This window comes from Rhodnius prolixus, unplaced genomic scaffold (assembly GCF_049639745.1).
Source record: "Rhodnius prolixus isolate KJV_2025 unplaced genomic scaffold, Rpr scaffold_37, whole genome shotgun sequence".
In the NCBI taxonomy this organism is placed as follows: domain Eukaryota; kingdom Metazoa; phylum Arthropoda; class Insecta; order Hemiptera; family Reduviidae; genus Rhodnius; species Rhodnius prolixus.
In genome coordinates, this window is record NW_027411587.1 from 482,435 (window position 1) to 492,486 (window position 10,052).

General features: G+C 30.6%; 1 long non-coding RNA gene across 3 annotated transcripts; it reads left to right on the forward strand.

Moving 5' to 3' along the window:
• The first annotated feature begins 1,357 nt into the window (after nt 1–1,357).
• Nucleotides 1,358–6,142, forward strand: LOC141448459 (uncharacterized). 3 transcript variants are annotated; one of them, XR_012455038.1, is made up of 5 exons: nt 1,358–1,475; nt 1,551–1,655; nt 4,096–4,218; nt 4,751–4,857; nt 5,879–6,142. It is a non-coding gene; the product is annotated as an uncharacterized lncRNA (long non-coding RNA). The 3 variants fall into 3 exon arrangements; XR_012455037.1 differs by lacking the exon at nt 1,358–1,475 and having other exon boundaries at nt 1,488–1,655; XR_012455036.1 differs by lacking the exons at nt 1,358–1,475; nt 1,551–1,655 and having other exon boundaries at nt 3,121–4,218.
• The last annotated feature ends 3,910 nt before the right edge of the window (nt 6,143–10,052 follow it).

Genomic DNA, 10,052 nt, shown 5'->3' on the forward strand with positions numbered 1-10,052 from the left:
AATAAGGTGACTATATGCACATATTATAAATTTTATGACTTGAAAAAAAAAGTTGTTAAATATATCGAAACATTGGTGTTTATACGTGATGGTGATTTCGGCACGTCAGCTGAAGTATAAATACAGGGTGACCAGAGTTATATGCTCCACCCACTTTTTTTTTAAACGGCGGGAAATTTCGAAAAAATAAAAACACGTATTTAATCATTTTTAGTCTAGTTTATTTTCAGTGATTGACCCATTTTTTTAAACCCCTGTATCTCGAGATACAGCATCCAACTTTTGTTTTTCAAATGGAACGTTATATTTTTTGTTGCATATTTTTATAGTATTTGAGCTCCTGGAAAAAACAAAAAAAATAATTTTGAAATCGGTTAGGTTTTTCAAAAGTTATGGTAATTTAAAATATGAAAAACAAATTTCAGTTTACTGTCAAAATTACGTTATTTTTTTTAAAGAATCTGTTCAAACTGGGCACAATCAACGGATAGGCAAGCCAAAATTCTGGACTCCCACGCTTTGCTTGTAGCAGCTCTTATGGTGGCAAAGTCAAGATCTAGGCAGGCTAGAGTTATTCGACGTTTCAGATTATCGACTGAAGCCACAAGATTAAGGATACTGTACACTTTATTTTTTAGATTTCCCCGCAAAAAATAGTCCATTTGGGATAAGTCCGGAGATCGAGGTGGCCATTGGATGGGACAAAGAGTCCCTAAGCACTTTTCATGAAAATTTCTGTCCAGGTTACCTTGAACAACTCTCGCATTATGTGCCGAGTAACCATCTTGTTGAAAATACATATCTAGCCGACGTTGTGGAGGAACATCTTCAAGCAGAACTGCCAAAATGTCTCTTTAAAAAAGTTGGATATCTTTCACCAATTAAGTTCTCTCTGTAGAAGTATGGTCCGATTAGTTGATTTCCTAAAACTCCACACCAAAGGTTTGTAGAAAAACCAACCTGAAGTCGAATAACTCTAGCCTGCCTAGATCTTGACTTTGCCACCATAAGAGCTGCTACGAGCAAAGCGTGGGAGTCCAGAGTTTTGGCTTGCCTATCCGTTGATTGTGCCCAGTTTGAACAGATTCTTTAAAAAAAATAACGTAATTTTGACAATAAACTGAAATTTGTTTTTCATATTTTAAATTACCTAACCGATATCAAAATTATTTTTTTTGTTTTTTCCAGGAGCTCAAATACTATAAAAATATGCAACAAAAAATATAACGTTCCATTTGAAAAACAAAAGTTGGATGCTGTATCTCGAGATACAGGGGTTTAAAAAAATGGGTCAATCACTGAAAATAAACTAGACTAAAAATGATTAAATACGTGTTTTTTATTTTTTCGAAATTTCCCGCCGTTTAAAAAAAAGTGGGTGGAGCATATAACTCTGGTCACCCTGTATATCGAAACTTTGGTATTTATATATGATGGTAATTTCGGCAGGTCAGCTGAAGTATTGGATCGAATAGGTTCGTAGATAGATCTGATATGAAGTTAATAGTTCTGCATTTCGCTGCTAATAGTTTTTGTCTATATTATAACAGGAATGAATAGGGTAGTAGTGCCAACGAGCAGGAGTAGAATGAGAATTACTTGCTGGAGCAAGTGTTATGTGAACAAGACCTTTCTCTTTTCATCGGCTTCTTAAGGTATTTTGCTTATCTTTATCAGTTGTCCTTTTCTCATATTTACTTTAATATCCACCAAGCACTCGATTTTTATTACCCATATTAATAACAAAGTGTTACGATCAAGTAAATTTAGTTATTCAGTTTTCAAGGGAAAAATTTGTTTTCGATAAATGTTTTTACTAATCGGCAAGTATGGTGTGCGAAGAAAATCAATAATGAAAATTCAAAGAAAGTTCAAATTTGTTTATTTAATAACGTACTTTCATTAAATCATTACGATCTAGAGCTTGTAATGAAATGTTTTTCTGTCGCCTTCTGTTCGCTTCCTTAAGCTGAACCTTTGTGATTGCCCTGGATATTACAAAGATGTCCTGTCGTGGAAAGAGTAAGAAGTCGGAGTTTGCGGAGTAAGGAACAAGGACAACTTTGTCAACCATAGATTTACCTAATCCTATACATTCTGCTGGCGTTCCTCAAGGCTCAGTTCTCGGTCCCCGTCTATTTATTATTCCGCAATGCCCTAATATAGGACTGTGTACCTTTGCGAACGTAAGAGCCACAATTTTTTTACCAAATCTTGATAATTTTGCCGCCCACTGTCCGTTTTAGACTCATATCAGTTCGCTTGAGAAGAATGTAAAATAAACGCGGAGAAATGCAAGATTCCTACTCCTTCACATAACTGTTTCTCGACTAAAGATCCCTCACACTAGACCGAAAAGAAAGGAACCAAACTCTGCATTTAACTTCTTTTTAGCCTTTACGGCAGATGCAAAAAACTCTTTAATCATTTAGAGACTGCTATAGCTGCTGCTACTGGAGCATTCTGTAATTATCACGGAAATCATGGGGTACTACTTTTCCAATCGTCAGTGAATCCAGTCTCTCTAATCAAAAATCTTTAGCTTAATAGTAAATTCTCTTCGGTTCGCATTGATCTTACCATTCATAATGACCTACATATTTCTTTTATCCATTATCTAGCAAAATCCTGTTTTCTCGATTTTATGGTTTCATATTATATTTTAGTAAAAACAGTATATATAAAGAAAATTTAATAAATACATAAGTTGAGATAAGAGAAATTTGTGAATGCTCCCACCAGAATTCGTTGGTGTATTTATTAGTGCGACCACTAAACTAAATTTATTTCTGGATATTGTATTGTAATCTGGAGCATCTTAATTATTTCATTGTAAATGTTGTTTTGTTTCAGTAATCTGTTAGTAGTTATTGTAGTCTTCAATAAGAGCAATCCATCAAGAGCTGAAAAAACAAATTTCGTTTGGAATTCTTCATTGCTCACTTTAATTACTGCTGGTTTTGAGTGAATATTGGACAGATTTAAAAAGTAAATACATGTAAAACGCTATGTTGAATAATCTGAAAGATAGGTTGAGACGCTTTGTTCTAGAAAGGACTTCTGCGAAGTCTTCCTATGGTAATGGTAAGGCAAAATTAATAGTAAATCTTAAATTTTCGGTATCGAGCTGAGTGAAGTTTTTTGTAAGTAGTAAGTGATATTCTCATCCGATAAAAGTTTGACAGCAGTGCATTTAAGTACGAAGTCAACTTTTAGCCAATCTATTATCACCTTCAATCTATTTTCATAATAGCATAAAGTAATTGCAGAAGTTTGAAGCCTTATTGTTGATTGATGGATACAATGGATTGGCATGGCAGAGGTACAACGTTAGATTTATTGACAACCTTTTACTCCACATCTTCGACTTCTTATAAAAATAGTTTTTATTGATTTACTTATGGAAATTTTAGTTTGTAAATAGTGAAATATCAATACATCTTATAGGGATTTATTAAGAATTTTCCTCTCTTGTTTTACCAATATTATTGTCCCATAATTATAAAATAGTTTCACAAGATTGGTTGGTTCTATTATACACAGCTTGTGAAGAGAGTGGAATTTATTATCTTGGTATTTGCTCTATTTAAATCAAATTATAAATCAGAAATTGAAGTCCTTATATTTAAATTAAACAAATTGGGCAACCTTATTAGAAATTCTGTACATTCAGTTCTTACTTTAAAATTAGGAAAAGAAATGAAATAGAGGTATTAAGGTGATGCCAATGTTATCTAGCGGCAATAGCATAAACTAGAAAAATGTAAAAAACAGGAACTAGTTTCAGTGATTACCGCTAGGTAGCATGAACATGTACTTTGACACTATTAAAATAAACATTGAATAACCTCCAAACGAAACAACAGTACGGTACGGCATGGGGTGAAACAGTCATACAGTCTTGTCCAAATATTCTCTTTATCCTGTAGCAACAGTAATAATTCACTTTATTTATTAAATGTTCTTCACCCACGCTGATAAACTTTTTATATCGTCATTATTTTAAAAAGAAGTTTTCCTCTAAAAAAATTTCCATGTTAAAAATTCACTGTTTACCTCATAATTTGATGTTTTTTATTTATTTATGATTGATAGTTTTAGTTGATGCTGGTGTAACTAAGCAGTGAGAAGTTTACATAGCTTAGAAAACTGATTGTATTTTCTATTTGCATTAATCGATTACTTCCTAGGAGATTAAAAAATTTGTTTTTCTTGCAGGTAAGAAACATTTTTATGTATACTTTTATTTTTAATTACGAGTTGATGTGATTAGAAGTGTTTATGAAATTGACATGTTTCCAAGACAGTTGGATAGTAGATGTATTTTAAGTGTACCCATGTAACTTAAAAAGTTGATTTTAGTCTTCTTTTTTTTTTTGTTTCATAAAAATGATTCAACGTTCATAAGTAGGTAGATTTAGTTCGTAACATGTTAATAATTTTTGGTCGCCTTTATTACTGTAAAAGTAAATTGCTAATTATTGATTATTTATTTGGGAATTATGAACTTCCACGTAAATATTCACATTTCTCTCATTTAATGGGGAGAGTATTTTCCGTGAAATTTAAATTAATAATTTAAAGGTTATTAATGTCCTAGAATTATGGACCTTGGCTTTTGCAAGGTTCGCACCAGTAATTTTTAAATTCTAACTTATTGAAAAGTTTTTTTTTTTCTAAATATTTGTAAATTACAATAAAAACAATTTTATAAATAAATAGTTTATATAATTTTTATTTTTGTTTTCAGCGTTCTTTCAAAATTCTAATGGTAATTCTGAACTAGTTCAATTCAAACAAATGGCTGGGTTGATAACATTTTATCCATTGTAACACATTTTAACTACTACAGCAACAGTAAGTACATGTTTTCAGCTTACAGCATGTAAGTTTCTCAGTTAAGATTTATGTCGTATTATCTTAAGATAAATAATAAAGTATACGGTAATAGATTAGATACCTAGTAAGTGCAATGATTTGCCTAAATTCAAACTATCCAGAAGGTACATGAACTTAAATTTACATTTTTTTTTTTCAAAAAAGTGGATGTGCTTACACTTTTAATGATTCTTAATTATCTTAGGGGTTTTTAGCGATCAAATTGGTTTACTGAAGTGATTTATTAAGTCATAAACATTAGTGTTGTACAGATTGCACATTCAGAATATTTCATTGTATAATTTGATTGGTCTTTTTACTTCATCAAAACAGAACTTTTTGCAACAATTAAGTCAAGTATCTCAAATAGGCAGATGTGGCGTGTTGTCTTCTGCTATTATAACCCATTTCATTATTTTGAAGGATCCTTCTATTCTTCCAGCAAGTACGACCTTATTTATGAGCTAATTCGCATCCATTCTATTTTGATAATAAACTAAACTCGATTCTCTAACTGTTGTACTGTTCTTCGAGTATTCTTATCTATTATTTACTACGTTCAGAATAATACTACATAAACTAAAACTTTTTTCATATTAATTTTTGTGTTTGTAGTTGAAAAAAAGTTTTAATTTGATTGAAATTCTGTTATATTTTCCAATCACAGAACTATTTCTCTTCTGTTTAAAGAAATAAAAATAATTAAAAAATGATTATATTAGTAGCATGTTTGTTGTTGTATTGTTCAATCAGAGTAATCTTATTGATAAATAATAAGTATGTTTTTTGAAAATATATTTCATTTTCTTTGAAAGAAAGGGTTAGGTTCTTTAAAAAATGTTTTATACTTTCATTTATTCACATTTATTTAATTTTTATGAATACATAATCAGTTATACTTTTTTTTTCTGGGTTCTTAATTCCAGCTACACTCAATAAAAACTAATTATTTTAAATACATATGTAAATATTGTTGATTGTACAGAAGGTGTATTTTCAGATTAAATACCTCTGATACTGGAGTACTGCCTGCAAAACTGTTCATCAATAGAAGCCCAAGTGAAGTAGACGTAAATCATCTATCCTAGGAAATTTTTGTGAAGAAACAATAAAACAAGTATTATGTAGTTACTGTACGTAATATGCACATTAATTTCACAATGTAATGTTAGAATTTTTACTTCAAATTGCATGTTGTTTGTTTTTTATAAAATGTTTAATTTGTTTGCTGTATAAAAAAAAAATATAAATTTAAAAAAAAGAATCTTATTTATTCTTCTTTTCATCTCATTAAAAAAAAGAAATAGAAAAGGAAAGTTCAAAAAAACTCGATAGCGATCAATCAACAGAATGAAAGAATTAATTTTCAAAAATAAAAATAAACTGTTGAAGATGTTTGTACAAATTTATTGTTAAAAAGCGTTTAATTTAAAGAAAAAAAGAATAAAAAGGAAAACATGAAAAAAGGTTAGAAATAGCTGCAAGAGTGGAAGGAATAAAAAAGAAAACCTTAGGAAAAAGTGGAAATAGTCTCTTAATTTCACTGTCAGGCTGCGGTTACTGCATTTGATAGTTAATATTAAAGGCAATCCTAGATTGTAAATGTTGGGTTGATCTATTTTGAAAATCAAGAAGTAAATACGATTGGAAAAAGTAAAAAAATAAAAAAGAAAAATTAGTTTCGAAAATGGCCACAAGGTATCAGCACTTACTGGACTTGTCAACTATATAAACACATTTTAGTTTACATATTTGCCACCAGGTAGCACTAAAGCTATATACAATTGTCAAGATTTCTCTTCAGTATAGTGATGGGCAGAACGAGTCCGTCTTTGGACTCGTTGGATTTGAATCAGTTCCAGGGTTGGAATCGATTCCAACAACTCGTTCACCGATTCCGGTCTCTGTACTTACCCTATGCATTAGTACAAATGTCACGCAATTCATTAAAAAATATCATTAAATGTTAGCTTTCCCAGTTAATAACAAAACTATATTTCTTTAACACACATTGAGTACTATCCCTAATTTCCAATTGCACTGATAAATATAAAATTAACAACGTAACACAAAAATTAACATAAAAATAGACTAGTCAATTATAAAAATTAAAGCAATGATGTTTAGTCATTATCTAGCTTGACCACTGGAAGACTGGAGTTAACGTGCTTCAAGAGGATCCAAGGTAGAGAAACGGAAATGGGTAGGAAATTATTCCCATAAAAAAAATTCTAACCCTTCAAGCAAAATGATAATTACTCATAAATAAAGAAATATTTATTTACTAGGACTTGTATATCAAGCTTTAAAAATATTATCTTATTATCTTACGAAAAGAAAAAGCTGTGTGCTTAATCTTTAACATAGCGCTGGACACTCTTATTCTTATCTTCATTGGGTAAGTTTAACCGTGTACATGACCGTGAGACAGTCAAAGTAACACTGAGCCAAAATTTAGTATTACCTAATTGGTTTACTTACTGCAGTATCCCTCCCACTCTATCACCAATTTCACAAACATTCATCGATTGGAAATAATTTTTAGTTAAATATTCGTTTTATTTGAATACAAAAAACATTATAACGCTTTCTTAAGATGATTTTAATTTTTAAAATTTGTTTTTGTCCATTACTCTTATATAATACGAAGAATTTCAAATAAAATATAATATACAAACACAATGATCTAGTATGCAGGTGGAGTCAGTCCTCGTTACCATAGCAATGGAACCGTTAAACAACTCCGGTTCCAGCTCCAGCAATTTCTATTGGCTAGATTCAGTGAACGAAAAAATGGAACGAGTCCGGTTTCAAAAGGATTTAAATCACTCCGGATTCGACTCCACCAACTCCAGTGGATTTAACCAATGAAAATGCTAGAGCTGGGCCGGAGTCGTTTAACGGTTCCGTTGTCATGGAAACTACGACTGACTCCACCTGCACACTAGATCATTCTGTGTTTGTATATTATATTTTATTTGAAATTCTTCGTATTTTATAAGAGTAACGGACAAAAACAAATTTTAAAAATTCAAATCATCTTAAGAAAGCGTTATAATGTTTTTTGTATTCCAATGAAACGAATATTTAACTAAAAAATATTTTTAATCGATGAATGTTTGTGAAATAGGTGATAGAGTGGGAGGGATACTACACTAAGTAAACCAGTTAGGTAATACTAAATTTTGGCCCAGTTTTACTTTGACCGTCTAGCTGACATGTACACGTTCAAGCTTACGCCAATGAAGATGAGAGTAAGAGTGTCCAGCGCTAAGTTTAAGATTAAGCACACAGCTTTTTCTTTTTGTAAAACAATAAGATAATATTTTAAAAGCTTGATATTCAATTCTTAGTTAATAAATATTATGAGTAATTATAATTTTGAAGGGTTAGAATTTTTATGGAATAATTTCCTACCCATTTCCGTTTCTCTACCTTGAATACTCTTGAAGTAAGTTAACTCCAGTCTTCTAGTGGTCAAGCTAGATAATGACAAAACTGCATTGCTTTAATTTATATTTGACTAGCCTATTTTTGTGTTAATATTTGTATTACGTTGTTAATTTTATATTTATCAGAGCAATTGGAAATTAGGGATAGTACTCAATGTGTGTTAAAGAAATATAGTTTTGTTATTAACTGGGAAAGCTAACATTTAATGATATAATAATATAATAAATTGCGTGACATTTGTTCTTATGTTTAATCGTTCCAAACCTTCTGCTGCCTCATTTTCATTTTTATTTGCCTAAATTTTTTGGGGCGGGGCGGAATCACTTTTTTTAAAAATAGGGATTTGAATCAACTCGTTCCACCATCGGACTCGTTCCAATGGAACGAGTCCGCTCAAATAGCCCATCACTACTTCAGTACGACTTGAGCTTAGTAGGGGAGTAGATCGCTCTGTCGCTCCTCACCTTAAACATATCAACTCTAGTCTCACATCATCAAATATGAAAAAGGTATGATGACATACGTCTGTATAGTCCAAAAATCGCCATCATAAACATACATTTAAGTCCTCGTATTAGAATTATAAAAAAAATATTATTCCAAACATCAAATATGAAATACCTAGGTACGAATCATAAATCTGTCAAAGAATTATGATAAAATTTAATGCCCCACCCTCCCTCTCAGCAAAAATTACTTACCTATATAGTCTGGCAGTACTATTGCACCTTCGACAAGCAAGAAACATTTTATGCATTTTTCTCGGCATAAAACAATGTATTTTAGCTTACTTCCGGTATCAATAATTAACACATTTATAATGCCGTCTATCTATATAATATTTCCTAATTAAAAAAAGCTTGAGCTACATAATAATTAATAAAAACAATGGTGTTAATAACGAATGCACTGCAGTTTGTACTGTCCCTCCTAGGTAGCAGAACAATCACTGTTTTAACGAATAGATTTCTCTTTCTTGACTTTGGAGGCCTTTTTTAACTGATTTTTTTTCATGTTTTCTTTTTTGTATTTTTTTCATTACTTATTATTTAGGAGATTAAAAGGAAAAATAAATACAATATTATTAATTAACTTTGTTTTTATTATTTAAAAATTATTTGTACACTTTTTTACAATAATTTTAATAAAATCTTTACAGAGACGAGATTTTTTTGTTTTTATTAATTTTGCCATCGTAACTTTAAATTCGGTTTTCCCTGTTTGTGTAATGTATTTTCGCCTTAGTTATTAATGCACTGAAGCTGAAATGAAATATTTTTTTAAAAAAATTAGACAACAATTGCTTATTTTTCCAATTGCTTTGTAATAGAAATTATAAATTCAAGCATGAAGTTGGTTGTACAAGCGGTGTATCTGAATCTGAAGTTACGATTGAAAAATAAAAGTAAAATGAGAATTTTTCGTATAGTTAACCGGAAAGATAGAGATTTGTAAATTACAGAATAAGCCAGTGGTGATTGATATGTATACAGAGCGTTGTATGAATTTTGAGTAACAAGTGTCAGATTAATTTTAAAAAAAGAAAAGCCTAAATTCACTGGAAAGATTAAGATTTCAGTTCCAGTGGATTAATAAATATGCCAGAGATGGAATGTATTAATACTGGGTAGCCCGAAATTTGAAGTTACGTCTGAAAAATGGAGGGATAAATAAGAAATTCTCTTCTAGTTCTAAAAAATAGAATGAGAAAGGTAGCAAAA